This window comes from Apteryx rowi, unplaced genomic scaffold, assembly GCF_003343035.1.
Source record: "Apteryx rowi isolate R43461 unplaced genomic scaffold, aptRow1 scaffold_402, whole genome shotgun sequence".
NCBI classification, from domain to species: Eukaryota; Metazoa; Chordata; class Aves; order Apterygiformes; family Apterygidae; genus Apteryx; species Apteryx rowi.
The window spans coordinates 351,600-373,662 of NW_020450552.1; the positions used below are offsets into that span (position 1 = coordinate 351,600).

General features: G+C 37.0%; 2 long non-coding RNA genes across 5 annotated transcripts in view; one reads left to right on the forward strand and one right to left on the reverse strand.

The window, feature by feature from the left end:
• LOC112970711 overlaps positions 1-22,063 on the reverse strand; it is a 65,470-nt gene that overhangs the window by 14,811 nt on the left and 28,596 nt on the right. Inside the window, exons 3-4 of one of the 3 annotated variants that reach the window (XR_003255128.1) lie at positions 7,844-8,122; positions 217-479 (exon numbers count right to left, since the gene is read on the reverse strand). This is a non-coding gene — a long non-coding RNA (uncharacterized LOC112970711). Of the gene's footprint in view, positions 1-216; positions 480-7,843; positions 8,127-22,063 lie in introns of all 3 variants that reach the window. The other 2 variants (XR_003255127.1, XR_003255126.1) reach the window with 2 other exon arrangements.
• LOC112970712 lies at positions 876-10,189 on the forward strand. 2 transcript variants are annotated; one of them, XR_003255129.1, is made up of 3 exons: positions 876-7,008; positions 8,281-9,985; positions 10,100-10,179. It is a non-coding gene; the product is annotated as an uncharacterized LOC112970712 (long non-coding RNA). The 2 variants fall into 2 exon arrangements; XR_003255130.1 differs by having other exon boundaries at positions 882-7,008; positions 8,281-8,343; positions 9,759-10,189.

Sequence of the window (22,063 nt, forward strand, 5' to 3'; positions counted from 1 at the left end):
GCGGCTGTGTAGGCGCATCTCGGGGCAGATTGGGCCCAGAGTGCCTTACACTGGTCATTTGAAAAAAAATACCTCCCTGAGTAACTTGACGGAGCGAGGTTCAGCTTTGGAAGGATTCGCTTTGCCTTTTCACAATACTTAGAAGCGGCCGTGAACTTTCATTTTCATGCCCCCCCCCTTCTCCCCCACTCCGAGTTTTGACTTATCATAAGGTACCTGATAGTTTGGTTAGTGTTTCTATCCCCATTTCACAGATGGGGAAATCGAGATGGAGGTTGTGAGTTGCTCAAAGCCACGGAGGAAAGGCAGATTACAGTGCAGCTCAAACCACTAGTCTGCACTTGACTTTTGACTGTTGAAGGATTCYTTCCTTTGAGCTCTCCTCAGCCTGTGCGGACCCCTGGTTTTGTGGAGAGACCTAAGGCATCAGTGCAAACAGCTCCTCAAAATTTTTAACTGGAATTTTTATCTAATATGCTCTAAAAAAAAAAAAAAAGAAAGAAAAGCAGTAAATAGCAGAGGCCGCAGACTTGCAAACTGCTGTTGCCATGACTTGGAGAAGATTTTCAAAAGTACATAATGAGATTCTAGGAGTTCTCTTCCCATTGACTTTGAAAATCTTCCCCTCACATATTTGAGCTAGTCCTGTTAAATTCAGCTGGACTACTTACAGTCAAATGTTTGCAGGCTCAGGGCCTAATGTTGCTAATGATTCCACTGCTCACTTCTACGGCTGCTTAGTCAAAAATATAAGCAAAACAAGCTCTGTAGGGAGAGGTAATCTCTCTCTCTCTCTCTCTCTCTCTCTCTCTCTCTCTCTCTCTCTCTTTTTTTTTTTTTTTACCAACTGACACAGTTGGAGAAAACAGCAACAAGCTTTTGGGCTCAGAAAGCTTAGACCATCATGGCTACGAAAACTGAACTAGTCAGAAAAAATGCGGTTCTGGAACTCTTTAGTGAAACAGCAAGGCGAAACAACATGTAAGTAATCACACAGCTAATATTATGTATTTATGTTGTTATATTTTCCTCAGGTTTGAGATGTTGTTCAAGAAACTAATTTTTATTTTTTTAAAACGAGTTCTCTGTGAAAATTAGCCAGCAGAAAACCTTAAGTACATAAGAATTTTATGCTAAAAAGGAGAAATTATAAATGATTTGCAGTATATTTACATTTTCACTCTTACTTTATTAAAATTAGTATGAGTGAAAATTTCAAAAAGTGTGCATTTGAACTGAGAAGAATGATAGTAAATATCTTCTAAATTTTTTTCTGAAGGTTGTGTGCATGTGAAAACAGGACTTTGCAGTAGAAATATCAATGAAAGCAATAAAGGAAAATATAAATTTATAATGTTACCCTACCACTTCTCTATATTTAGATTATGTATAGTTTTGCCCTAAAATAATTCTAGTCATTATTTTTCATCTGAATAACCATTTAATCTGACCATAATATAGAAATAAGATACAGAAGATAGAATGTCAGTCTGGACTTGATATTCTGTTATCTGACTCACACTGTTGTCCTCTGAAACATAATTTCTATGGTTTCATTAAGATTTTTAATGAAAGTGCTATTTTTGCATCCCCTAATAGCCATTAGTTGCTCTCAGATTCAGATTCCATACCTAATGCACATAGGCCTCAATTCTTTATAGGCTGAAATATGTATCATTATGTATGAGCACACTGACTAGTCCTATTCATTGTTATGTTCTTCTATTTCAGACTTAAGCTAATAGTTGTATTACACAATCATTTTTTGTCTCAGTATATTACTTATAACTGCACAAAACAGAACCTAATGCAATAGTCTTGATTTGCCAGATTCTTCCATTCATATCACTGGGACTTAATTTCTATAATGTACAATTATATTAATTTAAAGATCAGGATGGTTAAATATTTAACTAGCAGAACAAGTAAGAAAGTTAGGCAATTGCTATATTATAAAAATCCATGCAATATGAGGTGGGTATTGCATTCTCTGGCTGTAGCATCTGGGTGAAGATCATCAGCTTGTTTCCTCAGTGACTAGTGAAGCCAAAAAGTCACAGCGGGAACACAGCGGAGGACGGAACGGAGAGGAGAGGGATTCTGAGCTTCACCAAAAGTGATGTCAATTCTTTAGATCAAATTTCCATTCCAAATAACCCGGGCTCATCAGAATGGTGGAAGTCTTATCCGCTATGGTAGTAAATGTGAGATTAAGTTGCATTTTCTATAATGGATTCCTTTCCTCATTCAGTGCTCATTACAGCACTACCTGAGCACCTTCTATTAGTACATGTCTTCTGTCACAGATTCTTCTCCTCGGAGAGTGTCATTACATTGTCAGCAAATCATCTAATATTGTAATAAGTGACTTGACAAACATTTGTCATGTTTTCTGTTCTCTTCTCTTGCTGCCAGAGGAAGGAACATGCGCAGATGAATTTTCAGTTTATTTTATCTGTCTTTTTTTCCATATACGTGTTATGTATTTATGTTAGTGAGGCAAGGTCAAAGAAATGTGTTTTGTTTTTCAAGCAAAATGTGATTAGGTTTCTGATGGCCCTTGGCTCCTAGGCAAATTCATTCCATAGACTTGAACCAGCCCCTGAGAAAGTTCTGTGTGTAAAAAAGATAACTTTTTTCCCCTTGTTGTACAGGTTCTCTTGCGTCAGAAGGGGGAAACTGTTGACCACAGGATGTGATCTAGAGACCTAGGCGTTTCTTCAGGGACTGTGGATTTAGGCCCTCTAGCATCCTGAGACCCTGAATTTGTAACTGACAATTGTAAAGAAAATCAGTATAGAGCGGAAGAGAGGGACTTACAATAACCTACATTGCTGAGATGACACCCCTCAGCTTCCTGTACTTGGAGTTTACTACGTGCAGCAGACTTCATACTCGGGTATACTGAATTGCCTGGGTCCAGTTGAGAGGCTGCCGAAACAAAGCAAGATTCTTATCTGCCAAAGTGATGCAGAAACTGATAGCTAATCAGGGATGGTTAGAAAGTTGGAGGCTGTCTTCTGACTCAGGCACACATTACTTTACAGATTACCTAGCTATATGCTTTTTAAGGCTTGTTTTACAACCACGAGGATTAGAGAAATTTCTTGTAATGAAAACTGGCATTTTGTCATTACTGTGTATCTTTTTAGTCAGATTCTTTGGTTTGCCTGGGTATTTGCCTATTATTCCGTTACCTTCACCTGGTCCAGTCCCTAGTCAGTTCAGGCCAACTGGAGAGCACCAAGATACAGCCAGTATGTAGCAATTATAATAATCTTTTCAATATTTGCACAGTCTACATATCATTTTGGTATTCTGTGTTGGTATGGCATGATACGTGCATACTGCCACTGGGAATTCCATATTTTTTAGTACTCTTTTTTTCCTAATTTGAGCCTTACCTTGCTCTTGATGCTCATCCTGACTTCTGTACTAGATCGTCAGCCTCATTATAGAATCATCTAAGCCTCCAATCAGGCGCCTTCTAAAAGTTTGATATCAAGTGAAGTTTAAAATTTCAGTTTAATAAATCTTGTAACTGCAGTTGAATGTCCTGTTTCACTTGTAAGTTTTCTACTTTATTCTGTAGCCATTCAGGCTCTGATTTACCCTAACAAATACAGGATTGCAATTATCATGGCAATTTCAGTTTGGTAGCAATGATAGTGGTTGTAATCTAGAAAGAACTGTACAGGATTTACTATTGTACAGTGGTTAAGACTGCAATAGCAGTGAAAACAGAGTTCTGAATTTGCCAGTATAGACCTGATTTAAGGATGCTTCTCTTGGCAGTAAGGACCGCGAGAAATATGTGTTGGAATGGGACTTACATCTGCTTTATTAAATTTCCTATAAACTTCTAGATGAAAAAACTGTAGCAAATTTTTACTGTTACCTACCTCTTGATTTTTCAAAAGCCAACTTTCAGTTTAATTTTTTCAGCCTTTATAATAAGCATTTTAGAATAAAGACTAATGTAATAGCCAAAAAGGTTGGATTTACTATATTTACATTCAGATCTTACAATATTGTGACTCTAACGTAGCTCTAGGCCTGCCTTATAATAATGAACCTATCACTCTTTTCTGGGGATTTAAGAAAGATTCAATTATTGTTAAACTTAAATTTCCTGGTAAAGTTTTGCTAAAATGGCCTAACTGTAACTTCTAAATGTTTTAATATTTTGGGGGATTTAATGGTTGTGAAAAGTGCTGGCTCGGCATCTGTGAAAACTGAAGCCCATTCTTTATTCATGGATTAATTACAGCAGAGCAGTTGCCAAGTGATCTTCTCCACAGTGCCCATGAACTTCAGCCTTGAACTGAAGAGGATTCATCAAATGGTGAGAAAATAGTGTAGTTGCCATGATTATTAAGTTATTGAGGGGATGTGCTATTATTTTTTACACCTAGTATTGATTCTGCTATTTAATAGGTATCAAAATTAGATTTTCATAGGGTAATTGCTGGGGCCATAACCTCATTTCTATCCCTCCCCCCAGTATTTCAGTTGTTAATTTCTCAAGCTTTGTTATCTTCCTAGTTGTCCTTGACTTTTCAAAAATAATTGTTAGTGATGCACTGAATTCATTAGCTAATTTCTCTATTACTTAATTTAGCCTTAGTCCTATGCATGTGCTTAACTCTTCACATGAATAGTTTCAGTGATAGCACTGCTCAGAGGAGTAAAGCTCAGATATGTGGAACTGTTTGAAAGATTGATGCTTAAACTTTGCAGGTATGTATGTCTGCATTTAAATGAAATTAATGCAGGAGTGAGGGATCTGTAAATGTTGTAGCTATCATTAATTTGTTTGGGGATTTTTTGCTGTTCAATTTATTTCTTTTAAGACAGCTTGATGTAAGCTGTTCATTTGCTTCTTTAGCTTCCCAATTTCTGGAAATATTTGAAATGTGAGCTTCAAAACATTTATAAAGTTTTAGTAATGCTCATAATACTCCTGAGAAGAACAAAACATTATCTCATTTACCTGTTTTATGAAAAGGTGAATGAATCTATAGAAAAACTAATTCTGTTTCTAACATACTATCTTAAGCAGTTCTTGAATCTTTTATTCTACCTCCCCACCATCATTAAGTATTGATTCTTAAGTGTATGGATTTTTTTTAAGCATACATCTTAAAAACAGGGAGTTTGATTTTTATGGTTTTTTTCATGAATGTAAAGGATGGAATATCTGCACACACACACGTATGTACGTACTTATGTACGTATAAAGAATATAGTGGTTGAGTGCTGATATCAGCTTCCTGGTCATTTAGATAGGTAACAACTTAAAGTAATGGCGCATAGAATGATCCATAGTTCAGGAGATGGATCACAATGACCAGAAGCTCACAGGACCCTGAGGGATGTCCCAGACCTTTTTTGGTTCACTTAGCAATCTGAGTGGCTCAACTTTTCTTTTCCTTTAGTAACTGTATTGTAGAGTAAGGAATAAAAGGGAAAGAACCTTACTAGCAGCTTATGATTTCCACATTTCCTCCTATCTCTATGGTTGTTACCATAGAGATTGGAACACTGGAGATTAACCCTCTCCCAGCTATTTACCAAATTGGGTTTGGAGGTACAAGTGTGTTTAAACATGCAGAAAAGATGGTGAGTCCATTATACTAATAACTCGGCTACATCCTGTGTTAAGAATTCCTTTAGTACTGTTATCAACCACTGAACTAATTTAACCTTTGCCAGAGTTATTTACCATTTAGTGTATTAAAAATAAGATTTAAAACTTAAGCCAAAAAGAAGCACTAGATTTCAGGCAGAGTGCTTTGAGATATAACCCAGAGGTCATTTATTTCTAATGCAGAGTCAACAGTCTGCTTCTTTCTTCTTTCTCAGCTGCTTTTTCTTTAGTTTTGTTTTTTGAGACCTGATTCTTCAATTAAGTTAACGTTACGCACTTAATTATTTACATTCTGCTTCAGTAAACAGTTAAGCTTGTATGTAAATCACAATACTTGCATGAGTATGGCCTGTGAAAGAAGACTGAATCCAACTTAGTCCCTTGCATCTTGTGCTTGAGTTTGCCTTGCTGATAACCAATAGGCTGGATTCAGACCAGAGCCAAAGTGTGAGTCAGCATATAAACAGAGTAGGGAGTCGGGGCTTGGATTTGAATGCATACTTGGTAGTACAGACATACTGAATGATTACAAGATGACTTAAATTTGTTTTTAATTGCAGCACTTTTTTAGCTGTTTTGCTGAGCTGAGTTTAAAATCTGTATATGCTTAAAGTTAAGCACAGGCTTAAAAGGTTTTCTTTAAACATATTTGGAATTGATATAATTTTTTTACTTCAATAGAAGAAGAGATAGGCCAGTGTTGAACCATTCTGAAAATCCCATTCTCAGTGCTCTGCTAAGAAGATAATTTTGTTTCTGTTATTCCATATCCTTTTCTGTTAAATCACTTTCACTTCCCTGACTCTTCTCACGCACATTGTTTCCTGCTAACCTTTCCTCTAATGTCCAGTATTCTATTAACTTTTCCACACTGACTATTCTTTGTCTCTCTTCTTTTTATGGGAGTTTTGGAGAGGTCATTACACCTTTCCAGGTATTTTTCCTTCTTTCATCAGTTGCTGGAATCCAGCAGCAAATAAAACCCTTTGATTTCAACTATGCCTCTTTTGCGAGAGACACAAATCAAAATTTATTGTTAGAGCAATGGAAAAGGGAAGACTAGCACTGCAGGTGTAATTTATGAGAAAGGGAAATATGCATAATATTAAAAATTATTCCCTAAATTAGGATATCAGGATCCAGGCACTAGGATCAGGATTTTAAGGTAATTCTTTAATAAACATTATTCTTATTAAAAAAAAAAAAGTCAAAGTATACTGAATAGATTCATTAAGCTTGGTATCACTGTTCTTTTCCTGAAATACATATCACTGAACTTTTCTTAAGGCTTGGGAGATACAGCATGGAATTGGAAGAGAAGCAGGGATCTGCATGAAGGGCAGTCAACTGCAGCCTTGGTAAGATGAAAAAAGTACATTTTTGTATGTATCAAATTGTATTTCTCTTAAATTTTCACTGTTATGAAGTGGCACATATTCAGGGTCCTGTGCACAGCGGCATAACAAAGCCAGCTTTATTGAAACAGACCCTACGTTCTCTGGATTAATTTGTGCTATCACCACGTAAAAATCTATATTCTCTTATAGCTGAGTTTGTGATGTGACTCCTGAATGAAAACAGTAAGTGACATAAAAATCATTAGTTATTTTCACAGTGATCATGCCCAATTTCTGAACAAAATGAGATATACAGGATTGTGCTGTCAGCCTCCTAATAACTTTTGAATCCACTGGTTAATTTCAGCTGCATTGAGGGACAGAGGTCACAAAGACACGTTTCTACAGTTTGAGTGAAATTTAGCAGCTGGGCATGGGAAGGGGACTCAGATTAGTGCCCGCAGGGTAGAAAAAGCTGCAGCACAGACTCAGAAATTTTCTATTCTGTTCAACCTGTTGACTTGCCAGTCAGCATGTTTCATTGGCCTGCCAGTCAGGGCACAAGTAGTTCAGATCTAGCCACATTGAGCTGCCTTTTGATCCCCCTAATAGTCAGAAGTTGGGGTATTGTGCAGGAATTTAGGGAAATCTGTTTGGAAGGGAAAGGGAAAGCAACTGGGGTAGCGTCTGCTTTGGATTACTGCAGAAGTGTGTTTGAGGCACATACAACAGGTTGATAGTTTTTTTTTTTTTTTTTTAAGTCCTACTAGGAGCCATGAAACAGCTTGTTTTTGGTAGGGTCTCCTAGTCTCCCAAACCACTTGCTAATCCTTCAGTTTTATGGTCGTCTCCATACCTGAATTAGATGCACCTTTTTCCTGTCCACATCAGAGAAGGGAACTGTTGCAGGCAGCTTTAGTGTTTCATTTCTTTGATTGTTTGGATGTCAGCAGCTGAGCTATTTGTTAGACTGTCAAATTTGTAAAACTGTGTTTTCAGCTCTCCCCAGAAACTAGCTGTAATTTGGACTGCAGCTTTAGGTCTCTGACCCATCCTACAACCTACACTCTTGGAACTGTGCAGGAAGCATGCATTGTATTCCCATTAACTTCCTTTGTGAAGAAAGGTGTGGAGCCTGTCTGTCAAAGAGACAGAAAACAATATTAGGGTCTGGCTGCATAAAGTTACCACATTCCATTGCATCTTGGGAAAATGCTAAATTTGTAGCTGCATAATCCTGGACTCCAGGAAAACTGATTGTTCTGAAGGGTTTGATCTGTTCATTCTTCTCAGGCAGTGAGAAATGGGCAGATTACACTTGTCAGAAGGACTGGTTCATTCACTTTGCAGGCTCAGGTAGGCAGCACTAAATTGGCAGGTGTTTGTTTAATGTTTTTGAATTTTCTGTGTAACCTTAGACAGGGGCTCAAGATCTCACATAAGACTTTTTAAACAAAGTTCAGATTCGACAGCACTGTTCTTCAGAAATAGCTGAATTTCTTAGAACAGAAAACTAAGACTCATGCATATAAAATGTAAATCAAAAAAACCCCACTGTAATAACTATTAAGACAACTGCTGTGAAATTTGTCATAATGTCTGAAATGTGCATTTCAAATTATTTATCCTCCTGCACAGTTGAAAACTATCAACCTGGCAAGGAGCAGAAAACTGATACTATTCTCAAAATTATGCTTATTTTCATGTTTGTTTTCATGTTTCACAAAATTAAAGCCAGTAAGGGAACAACTGGCAATTCAAACAAACAAAAATGTTCCATCTGTATGGGACCTTTGGCTCTTCTGCTAGATTCTTAAATCCTTTGGTCTTAATTTTTTAGAACAATATAGATATTTCTGTAATGGTATATATATTAAAAGAATGAAGAAATGTCTTCTGCAGGATTCTAGGATCTAGTGGCAGTTTTTATAATCTTTATCACCGGTACCTCTTGCACAGTGCCACCAGTTAAATATTATTTCATGGATCCCATGGCTATCCTGTCTTTAAATGGTTTATAATACATAAAACATTGTAACTGATGATATTTTCCATGTAAAGATCAACATACATATGTTTTTAAAAAGAACAGTAAGGTCAAATCCTAAATGTTAAGTTTTGTGTGAACAGTGAAGTACTGATGTATACTAGCTTAGTATTATATTTTGTGCTTTCTGAATTTTAAATGATGATCATTAAGAGCTTAAATTTAGCAAATAGTTAATGATAGTTGATTTTCATAAGGTTTTTGTTTAAAAAAAGCTGACACATTTTAATCTAAAAGTGACTAATGCTGAACTACTTTTTATCATGTATTGTCAAAGATCTATGATCTATGTATGCTGCTGTATGTGGTCAGATCCTTTCACCATCATGAAGACCTCATTAAATTCACATGCCTGTGCTATCTCAGAAATGGGTGTTGTTGGACAGCTTTTAAGCAGCCTTAAACTAAACAGCTGCTTGCATAGCAGACCAAAGAAACTAGGATAATTAATTTCTGGAAGAAAATAATTAAAAATACATCTAAATTAATATTTAAATACATATCAGTAAAAGCTCCCATAATGTCCTGTCACAACATAAAATTTCTAAGCAATTTTAAGCCAACATTTTTGTAAAAAAGGAACTAGAAATTCCTATAAATAATATGCAGTTTGAAAATGTACGGAACTTCTTTATTATGTGCTAAATGCTACAATAAAACAAGGTATCAGAAGGTTTTGCTGCAGATTACTAACTTAATTTCTTTTATCCCAATATTTTTGCAGGTGTGTGGAGGAGCAGGTCCTGTTCTCACTGTTGCTGCTCCCACATAGGTGGGCTCTGTAACTGATCATGTGTGGGTAGGGCCCTATTGAAATTAAGGAGATTCTGCAATAGTGCAGGGTTCTGTTTGTGAAAATTCAGTTGCAAGATCAGGACCCTACTGTGACTCCTTACTGTGCATACTGTCACTGTATCATTGATTGTGCTGGAACCTGCCTTATGGGATAATGTAAGTCCTGCTTTTCCTCCAAATGTATTTCAGACATGAAATAACCCTAAAACATTTCTGATTAGAAAATTAATATCATTTACATGCATTCTTTTAATTATGTTTTCTTGGCAGTACCAAATAATATATTCCTCAAAACTTCTTAATGGCACTGAGGCTTTGTGGATAGTTGGTCACATGATGAGAAAATTCAGCTGTAAGTACACTGAAATGATTGAATTTTTCAATAGTTAGTCTTTTCTGATATTCCTGTACAGCTAAGGATAAAAAAGGTGAATTGAGAGGTTTGACTTGTATGTGACTTCAGTTTTTTTTAGAAAATATATACAATATCTCCAGTAGGGATTTCATTTTTCTCGAGTAATTTACCGTGTGAACCTGAAGTCCAGCAGTACTGCTGTTAGGTAGGGAATATTAAATTGTTTGTCTTTGTTTTCAAAAACATCATGCCTCTGACTTGCTCTTTGCTTCCACCCATAACCTTTTCAAAATTTATAGATCTATAAGAACTGTTTATACTACCAGTATTTGTGTAGGTATTGCAAACAGATTTACTAACATAATTGTCTTCTGCTGAGTGGAATATTGAAATGTTAATAAATGTGCGCTTATACTTGTGTCAATGTAACTTGGCTAATTAAACTAAACTGATCTGGCATTTTGAGTGAATTTGATCATGCATGCTGATTAACTGTAATCTTCTTCATAGGAAATATTTTATTGTACCTAAGTACTTTGTGCTTAATTGATAATGATTACCCATATAATATGCCAGTGGATTCACCCAAAATAACTATAAATATCCACACTTGGATTAAGGAGGAAGTTCTTTTCCTGTAGCTATGGGTACAGTCATTGCTATGATTCCTATTTTTATATCCAAATGAGCAAAAACTATGTGTAGGTGTTTTCCCTGCATAACTAAAGTGATATTATAAACTCCATGCCCTTTTTTGTGATTCTGTATTTCCTTTCTGGTATTCAGATACAAGAATGTTTTCAACGGGGTCTCAGTATTTGAAAAATGGAAGAACTGAAAATGCTGTTGAATTTGTGAATAACTATTAAGGAGAGGGTAAAGGTCTGGAACAGTTGTATGTAAGGAGAATTAGAGGTTCTTCCCCACAGAGCAGGGATGCAGAGAATAATCAGTGAGTAAAGATTAAGGACGACAGGATTTTTTTTTTTTGTTTGGCACAAGAGCAGCATGAAATGAAAGTAATCTGAAGAAAAAGTAAGACCAAAGAAGAAATCAAAAACTCAGATCGAAAGCAGACTGGAGATTCTTATTTTAAGAAAGGAAAATGGATGGCAAAAAATCTTCTGAAAGGAGAACTAAATGCCTAGCTACTGGTATTTCTCATTACATTGAATGTATGATAGATTTAAGTTACACATCTCTTTTGTTTAAAACTTTCAGTAAATTTTTCTCTAAGATTGTATTGTGTTAGTGAGGAGTATATGGGCTTTGAAAAAGAGTCAGTGACTAGCTGTGAATTATCTGCAAGGTGACAGTTACAACTAAGAACAGAGGACAGTGTGTTATCTGTACTAAACTACGATTAATGCTAAGCAGAAGMCAGAATTTCTTGTTCAAATACAGAACTTAATGATTTTGAAATGTATCATCGTGATTAGGGCTCAAAACACAATTTCTTTTTCTTTACAGAACGGGAATTTTGAAAGCTCTAGTTTAAAAAGTTAACAATGCTTTTTCTGAGATTTTTCAGTATAAAATGAAATGAAGATTTGAGAACACTGGATTTTTCATTTTACAAATTCTTTAAAATTTCTTTACAAAAAAAATCTTGGTCAGTATATTTTCTGTTTAAAATATTTAGACTTAATGGTTTACTGTTTTCACCTTTTCATCCTATTAGCCATATTTATTCTTACTTGCACTAAATCAAGTAAAAGAAAGAACAGGAGAGGGAAATTAGGTAATTGCAAAAAAACCCAAACCAACCCGCAAACACCTAGGTCCCTCCCAACCAAGTCAAAAAAGTGCCCCAGAATAGATCTAGTTACAGAGGAGAAAAGGGATGAAGGTAACACGCTAGTGAGTGGGGTATGAGGAACCCCTTGGATGTTTCATGTGCCTCCAATTTTGTTCAATTAGCTCCATTGTGAGGCAGATCACCTAGATGTGACTGCTTCTTCTTTCTGAGACAGCACCTGCCCAGTACTTTGAGGGAGAGAATGAAGGGGCACAGCTCTGTTCTGCCTGAGGTAAAGCTGCTACAAATATTATTTGGAAGAAAAGGAACTCAAAATTGTCTCCTGCTGTAACCAGCTCTCCACTGCTCGCTGCTCCTAACTCCCATCATTGAGCACCTGATCTGCTTGTTTCTTTGGTTTAACCCTCGCCATGATGCCAAGTTCTACTTTAAAGAACTGAAACTAGAAAAACAGCAAGAAAGCAGATACCAAGAAAAGTAGTTGATGCTGGTGGAATTTAGGGAGTGGGCATTTGCTACATGGGCACCATTATGTGGGCTTGGGAATACTTCAGGAGCTGGAGATACCAAACTGCAGATACACAGAGAGTAAGTTTCCTTTAGTGGCAAATGGAGACGATAGTTCTGGTTCTGTACACTAAGAACAAGAAGCAAAAGAATGTGCCTGAACATTCAGCATGTTAGTCATTGTAAGTTTCAGTTGTAAATTCTTTTTCTCCGCTGTTGATTGCGCTTAGCTTGTATCACCACTGTCCTGTCTTCAAGCTGGTTGTAGCATGGTTTTTTTTTATGTCGGATGAGGCACCCATCATATTATAACAAATGTCATGAACATTGTTTTTCTTCAATCCTTGAAAGTCGAAACATGGTAGCATAGATAGTAATAAGTTAGTACTAAATGTGACATGAAAGAATTTTCTGGTTGCACAGTATTTATAGGAAAAACAATGTTTTATGTGTCACTTCATATACCTTCTCCCAGTCTCTTTTCCTAAGCAGACGTAATGCATGAAAACTTTCTTCAATAGTGTCCTCAGTTCTTCATTTCCGGTTACAGCTATTGGTTCTTTGTTGGTACTTTTTCAAATTTAGATTGAGGTCCTCATAAAACTTCTCTGCATCCTCTGTAAATGACGCCATCATGCTGTCGTTTGTTTTAAGTCATCAAATGTAGGCTAAATTTGAATTTTGGAAATCTTTTTCCAACCCTTCTAAGGATGCTCTTTCCTCTCTGTCAGACAATTATACTTCTCATCCAGGTTTTCTGTGGATCGTATCTTTATTAGAAAATCTTTTTCTTTTGCCTTGACAAATGCAGTCTTGCCATGCTCATTATCTATTCAAAGTACTACTGTAAATATCAATTTCCAAACTTACTCATTTGGCTGTTTCAACCCCCTCCTCCAATTTAAAACAATAAAGATAAGCTATCTGTCTTTGTTTTCAAGGCCCATCAAGACTACTTCTACCTGATATCTCTCCTTCAGTATCAAGAGGTTGACACTGATTTTGATCAACATATGATGCCAGCTTCCATCACTCAGTCGTTAAATTTTCAGACGACACTGGATACTTTCTCTTCAGCTGCCTCTCATGCATTGGTTGACTTCTTCATAAACAGAACTGCTCACTATCTTCCTTTAATATCTTCTTAATGTTTTATGTACTGTGAAGGTTAAAACAACCCAACTAGACAATAGTTATATTGCAGGTATATTAATGCCAACGCTTATCACAGTAGTACTGTGTCATTGCCTTTGTACTCTGTCATAATCTCTCTCTTGTCTCCTATGTGTGGAATTCAAGCACCTTGATGTTTCGTTGTGTGTTTATTCATGGCCCAGACAAATGGAAATTGGTCCAGGGTGAGGCCTCATAAGATTTGTGGTAATACAAATAAATAATAATAATATATATCCATTGGATACTGTAGTGTATCTGTTGGATTCTACTGTGCCTCATGTCACATCATATTTCATGCAGAAAGAAGGTGTTACAAATAGAGGCCTCACAAAAGGGAAAGAAGAGGTGAGCTGCAGCCAGCAGATAAAATGCTAACCCCAGAGACCTTCTCAACTGTCAATCCCAAGTCAGTAGCTACTGGCATTTTGCCCTGAAAGCATCCCTCCCTTAGCTTCTCCACAGTAGTAAGAACAGACTCTCCTTCCTCATGATAGAAGGAACATGAATATTTCAAAGTTCTCCAGTGCATACAAAAGGAAAAAGGACTTTTTATACTTCCTTAGCGTTCATCTGCTCCTTAGTGCATTCCCTTCCTGACACAGCATCTCTTGGTACTGAAATCTTGAATGACCACGAGCAGTTGTTCCAGCAATCCTGTTGGTCACCCCTTTTTCAAATGCCATTTGGTTCGTTCTCTGTTGAGAAGGAACCTACACTAGTTCTGATTTGGTATCTAGGTACATTTTTATCTCATAGTGCTCTGTTTTCCTGGTGCCTTGGAGATAATGGCTCTTCAGAAGAGTGGTAAGCATGAATTGCATCAGGAATTCCCCAGGTATGTTACCCTCTTTCTGGAAGTGGGTCTGTATTTATCCCTTTCCTTTTTTACAAAGTGACACTGAAATATCGGTGTAGAGATGACAGAATGGGCCATGCAAACAAATGGCACTATACATGTTAAAGAAAACATAGTCAAATAAGTTAACTTCATCAGCATATACCACAGAACATAATTACGAATGGTTCTATACCTGAACAGGAGAAGTCTAGTAAGAGCTCTGGACTAGTTGATGGGATGGAGACAACAACTGTGAAATGCTGAGGGAGACTAGAGAGGCTATACAACAGAAAGCTTGATCATAGGGAGAGTTCTCAGTTATCTATATATAGGCTGGATAAATTTAACATTAGGCCATCATGCACAGACTGTATTTTTAGGTACCATAAAGAACTACTTTTTGAGCAAACTAGCTTGAGAATCCACAAGATGAGAGACAGCCATAGATTTAGTCCAGARTGATACACAGGACTTTGTTCAAGAAGTACCTGTGGAAGAGCCTTTCAATAGTGGTATCTCATATCATACTCAATTTTGTCATGCTTGTAGGAGAGAAAAAGATAAAACCCCCATTCCAATATCGTTTAACTTTAAAATAGAGGAATTGCATGGATATGAAGAAGCAATTTAAATGAAAGTTAAAAGGATCAGATAACAAGGTAAACTACTTTGGGGAAGCACAGAGACTTTGCTTTTTTCATTCTAACCCAATTAAATGAGAATTGTCCAGCGCGATTGAACAGTAGAACTTAGTAGAAACAAATAGACATTGTTCAGAAAGTGAAATCCAAACCAGCAAAATAGAAAAGTGCACAACTCTGGCAAGTTAAATGTAGACCTATTATATGGTAGTAGGGTTATGAGGCCAGTGGGTTATCAGGAGATAAAGAGAATATTTAAAGATGACAAAGCCATATCGGGAAAAAAAAAAAAAGAATTCTTTGCACTGGCAAGGTTTATTCCAGGAAGGTTAGGAACATCCCCGCACCAAAGCTGTTATAAGGAATGTCTCAAATCTGAAATGCCACTAGAAGACATTTTAGAATAAAATGATTGAATAAACATGAACAAATTGCAGGGTAACATATTGTCCATTCAGTAGTCCTAGAGGAATTCAGAAATGAAATTGCTGAACCAAGAATTGGGTTGTATAATCTATCACTTAAATTAGCCTTGATAACAGAGGAATGGAAAGTAGCAAATGTGACACCAATCTTTAAAAGGGCTCTAGGGATGATTTTGGGCTAATAAGTCTGGCTTCCATGACAGGCAAAATAATAGTGAATGTGATAAAGGATATAATTAATAGGAACATGGATAGGTATAATAGCCATCATCTTGGCTTTTGTGCAGGGAAGTTTTGTCTTGGAGCTTTGTTAGTTATTTGAAGGAGTCAACAGATATACGGGTAAGGGTGATGCAAAAACTTTAAAAAAAGGTCCCTCACCAAAGACTGTTAACACAATGAAGTACTGGGTTACTAAAGAAGATTTTTTTATGGATCAATAAATGGTTACAGGATAAGCAACAGTATAGCAATCAATGGGTAATTTTAAGGATGCCATCTCCCAAAGATTTGTACTAGGACTTTTGCTGGTCAACATGTTTCTAAATGGGAGGAAAAGGAGGGAAAACAGTGCAATGATAAAGCTTTGAGATGATGAAAGGAAAACAATCAGTCAAGTCAGACCTAATGCTGACTCTAAAGAGTCACAGAAGGATCTCACAGCAGGAACTGTGGTGAGCCAGGAGCCCTGGCTGTCACAGAGGCTAGATATCACTGACCCGCTGTTCAGCAGCATCTACCAGCAGAGCGAGGCAGTGGCTGCTGGATTACAGCAGCCAGTCACCCATAAGCTGTGAACTCAGCAGGCTCTGACCAGTCCTGCCACTCAGGAGGGCAGGAACTTGTAGCTGTTCTTCCTAACCGCAGCAGGGGCTGCAAGTTGAGGAGAAGAGATTCTTCTCCATGTTTCTCCAGGTCTCACAGCCCCTACTGAGCCTACGGTACAAACTTTGATCCCAGAGCTCCTGCCTGTCACAGGAGCAGAATGCTGCTGTTAAGCTGAAGGGTGGTGTCTTGCTGCTGTGAGAAGCCAGGGCTCTCCAGCCATCTTACTGGTGTTTGCATGGATTTCAGCAGCTCCTGCTAATTTGCTGAAATCATTCTGAATGCAGTTGATGATGGAAAAAAGTGGCAAAATGGAACATGAAAAAGAGAAGTGGCAGTGACATGCTGGTCAGTTTTGAGCATTGATGAGAACAATGTAGAAAAAAATGACTAAAAGGTGTGGGTGGCATAGCTCTTGTGCAAGGATAGAAAATAGATCAGGATTCTTCAGCTTGGAAAAATGTTGACTGAGGAATATGTAATGTAAGAAAGGACTTTAAAGCCATGAATATGTGGAAGTGTTTAGTAGGGGGACTATAGCTCCCTGCTTCTCGGAATAGAAGAACAAGGGGCATTTGGTCACTGTCTTGTTTAGCTTAGATGCTCTTTAAAGTGTCAGAAGGCTGCTTATCACCAGTTTCATGTGCAATAGTTCTGTGGCTGTATCTTTTCAAGTGCAAAATATCCAGCTGTTTACAGGTCTTGAAAACTCCACTTGTCTTGGGCCAGCTGTGGCCAATATCCAACCCTCAACCTCATATTTTCTGCAGACTCATAACTTTTCTTCAGATAAAAGTTTGTAGCCCTTGATGTTTGAAGATAAATTTTCAAACATGAATCAAACGTAAACTGGCTAGTTTTTCTAAATCTAGACTTTTTTTTTATTTTCTGCTTCTGTTTGTTCTTTTGTCAGGTAGTAGTGACATTATGGATGGTCTGAACAGTTTTACTTGTGTTGTTTAGAAACCTGTGGGCAATGGAGAATGCCAGCTTGCTGCTACTTCGGAAAGCTAAAAGCAGTAGCAGAACCAGAGTTAATCCCAGAGGAAATCAGATAAAGTAGCAGAAATGTTTTACACAGCAACCAGAAGGTCTAGGGGTAGGGACGGAGTAGTGGACATCGTTATACCTTTGAAGCAGCTGGAGTGGTCTAATTTCCAAACTGTAGTCCGCAAACCCCTGGTGGTATACAAGGCTGTGGTAAGCTGAACAGCTGTTTGGGTAAACCATATTTAACGATGTTTTAAATAGTGTTTTCAATTAAAAGTTTGATCAGATGTGCGTGTGGTGGTTTGTGAAAAATGCTGAGGGCCGATAATGTTCTGTTGATCTGAAAAACTGGGAGTTGCTCTTCTGGAGCGTATGTAGAGGTAAAGAGCGCTCCCTGCTTTTTCAGCTTTAGAAAGGTTGCATGCCTCTCCACCAGAAACAAGTGAGCGTGCCCAGAAAGGAGCCAGGAAGAGCAGGCTAGTGGTGTTAGCCCTTCTCTCTCCCCTCCTGCTCCACTCTCCCAATGTCTAGTAACAGAACTGTCCGGCTTCATGGCATGGCCCTCGAGTATCACTGGTAGTCTTTGCCATCCCTACTTTTCATATATACTCATGACTAGTAGATTTAGTTTTCTGAGCTGTGAGTATAATTTTTCAAGTCTTGGGTTCCTATCAGACAAAGAATAAAACTTCTCAACTCCACTAGCTGAAAATATGTATCTATTTTGTAAATGAGCAGGGTGTTTAAACTAGGTGATCTCCAGAGGTCTCTTCCAACCTCAGACAATCTGTGAATGCATATCTGATTTCACATTGCCAGAAAAATAGATATTTTAATTTTCTATTCTGTCATTGCTAATATACGTAAGCTTTCCTTACAAGTATTAACGTCTTGCTGAAATCTCTCTTTGCTACTTTAAAAAATCCCAGTTCTCTTTGACCAACCTCTCTAATTTATGTAAGCCCCCAGAATGGCAATTTTACATTATAAAGAATCTTCTTTGTCCTCGTATCAGGTCTCCTGCTCCTTTTTTTCCTACTGATTTTTTTCTAGTATTATAAGGTATTTGTATTATCAGTGCTTTTAGTTGCYCTTGATGTGAGTTAATCCCCATTGTCCTGAGTATCATACAAGCACAACAAAAAGAAATTTGCAGAGATCTTGCTTTTTCCAACATATTTCACATCTTTATGTTAGGAATTATGGTACTGTTGAATTTTGAAGAATATCAGATGTAGACCTTATTCAAATGGTATGAATTTGTGTTTGTCCTGAAGAAGTCAGTTGTCATGGGCATCTAAAATTACTCTAGTATATTTTATATAATTTAAACAAAATATTGGAGAAAAAATTATTGATAGCATTTTAAAAGAAGTTAAAGTCAATTTGGCAAGTGAGTATGCTCTAACCATTCTTGTTCCATATTTCTTATTTGTATGTTTTGATACATATACAGTAAAAGAAGGGTTTTGTGTACATGCTGTTATATTATCTTGCTAAGAAATCTCTTGCTAACTTCTATGATTCTGAAGATCTCTTTCAGTTTTCCAAGATGTGTAGTACATACGGTTGATTTTTCTTATTCACATACTCAGGGTTAAGCTAGTAGCTGGATACGAGGTCAGGAGGGAATCTTTTCCTTGTATCAGAAAAGACATAGAAGAGGGAGAGAGTGTCTTCCTCTGTACCATGAAAAGGTTATTTCCTGGTATCATGTGAGAGTGACCAGAGAGAGGCATTAACATGTGTGTAAACAAGGTGTGAGGATGCAGAAGCAGTGCTGGGTTGTGTGGGTAGAACTGGGGATCAGTGTGTGAATAAAGAATTTGGGATGGGGGTCAGAACAGGGTTTCAGAGGGAGTTAGAGAGGTCACAGTTGGATAAATGTGTTGGGCTCAGTTGAAAGTCACTTGACCCCAGAGCGTAGCTACAGCACTCTATCAGAGGCTAGCTCACTCCATGCTTTCCCTAGGTAATCCGTCCCTTGTACCTTCTGGAAGCCCAGCTTCTTGCCCAACACCTGAACATTTCCCTTCTCTAAATAGGAACCCTGCTTTCCTGCTTACTYGAGGAACAATTATATACAAACATATAAAAGGTCCCACAGAACCCTCCCATCTTCTCTTATCTTCCRTTCTACAGTTCTTCCTTCTGCTTTCTGCCTATGGGGTTATGCAGTGCAGGTGCAGACAGATAAGAAATGGGATGCTGTGGGAGCCATATAATAATGCACCCCCCCAACATTAATTTTGCATCTCCTTCGAGGGAAAGGAGGGGACATGTCCCCTAATTTGAAATCTGATGATCAAGGAAGAATTCTTGTATGCTTTTGCCCCTCTTCAGGTAGCACTCATTAGAATGTGATGATTTGTTGCCACATGTTGAAATTGATGTTTGTTGTACTAAACAGCAGAAAAAATTTGTACTTTTAGGTTTTAATCCCTTATGATTTGCAATCTCTCATGATTTATGACCTTTCTAAAAATTTCCAGTGGATGAGTGCACCTCCTGGTGATAATTTGAAGCCTACTGACAAGACGCTTGCTTTTTTTATTATACTTTGCAGACCCCTTATAAGTTTTTCATGAAGTCCAGAGGGTCTGCAGAAAGATTGAAAACACTGTCTTGGGGGATCCCCCTAAGCATAATTCTTTTTAACACGGATCTTTTCATAAGTCTTAAGCTTTTATTTAAACTTTTATTTAACTTTTTTTTCTTCTTAATATATGATTGTATCCTTATGTCCATGACTAAACTTAGCTAGCCAAAAATATGCTTTCTTTAAATGTTTCAAATTCTGTAGTGAATTAATATATCTTTCAGCACCTGACAATACAAATAACTAATGTAGGAAGATCACTTTAATAATAAAATAAAGCATACTTTTTTTTGCTAGGGTGTACATTTTGGTGGAAAACTATTTTGGTGTTTCTTTCTTGGATACATTTTTATAGTGGATGTAGAGCTTACTCTTTTAAGTGAGTCACTATTAGTCTCGGAAAATTGACTACTCTTGTTGCCTGTTATAGGTCATTTTAACTTCAAAGGCTGCAGGGGTTCCCAATTACTGAGAGGTAGCAACTTGAAGTTTTGGCACTATCCTTTGCAATGATAACTGTTACACTGAGTTGACTTTTTATTATCATGTCAGTGAAACACCAAGCGTCGATACTATCTGTGAAACAGCATTTGAAGTAATAGCTATTATATCACTTTAAAAAAGAAATCTTGTAAAGATGGATGTTATGATCAGAAGAGCAGGAGTCTAAAAATTTGTGTGAAGGATACAGGTAATAAATGTTGTTTATGAAATGTTAGAGGACAAAAATATTTACATTTTTTACAATACACTGGTCTTTAGATACTTTTATCTCTTTCTAAATATCTCATCATAAGCTGGTTATAAGTATTTAAAGACATGAATCATTTCATTTGTTGAAATATTCACTGTATGGTTTAAAAATGGCTACTCCAGGAGAGAAGTAGACATGCACTTCTTGTAAGAGCTAAACATAAAACTACTTCATCAGAGATAAGAATACAGTTCCAGACTAGTGAAAATCATTGTATGTTTTGCTGTGTGAGCAGAGGTCTCTACAGAATGGTGATCTCATCCCATCTTCAATACTACAGTTATCTAAAAAGATTTTCATTGCTAAACTTGATTCTGGTGATTTTATAACTTTGTAATATATTCTTGTTCAGAAAAGAGGGAATATTAACACTTCAAATTTAATGCATCCCTCTTTGACTTACCTATATAGAAAAATGCATATCCTAAAATACTTCAGTTTCATAACAAACTAGTATGCAAAATCCCAAGTATGTTTACTTCTGCCTTGCTATTCTCTTCACTATTCTGATAGAAAGATGTGATCTACTAAATCCTGGAGCCAGATCATACTTTTATATACATGGCTTCAAGTCAGCAGCAGCTCCTACCTGTCCAGCTCAAGTTAAAGTCAAAATAGCATATTTATTCCTAATTTTTATTCCTAAACTGCTTCAGTACAGTCTTGTGAGTGGCACAATTCTCTCTGACCACACTGAAAGTGTGCAGGGCTTGGTATTTCACCCCAGGATTGGATCCATAACACTTTAAGTTTGGAGATTTCAGAAAAGGTACAGGAAACATGGGTGAACAGGAGAAAGCGAATGTGAAAGGAAGAAACAACTGAAATGGAGAGAAGGAAATGATATTCTTTTACAGAAGGAAAGGAAAGATGAAAACCAGTGCAATGAGTGTAGGAGAAACAATAGGGTGAAAGGGGATGAGTCAAGAGGATCGATAGCTAACATTTTTTATTTAGTGCTCAGACATGGTATGCTTTATGCAAAGAGACTTTAGCTTTCTGACTAACTGCTGTGCTGTGCTGTCCTTCACTGTCTGTGCATTTTTGCTTTAGCATCATTACCTCTAAGGAAGGCTTTAAATTGACTTTCAGAGGTAACCTAGATCACAAAATGCATTATCCTACCAAAAAKAAGACTGCCCCAGTCATCTGTGTTTCTAAGTTAGTTCTTCAAAAAATTGTTGGGAATCAGAGCTATTTATTTTTATTTATTTATGCTGTTAATGCTAGTCACTAACATTTGGGATGGGGGTGGGGCTGTAGCACTTAATAGTGGCAAAATTTGAATGCAAAACCTAATTGTAATAATTCTGAAATTGAAAATTGGCCTCCATTCTCAAGTACTTGTAAATGTCCATATGGTAT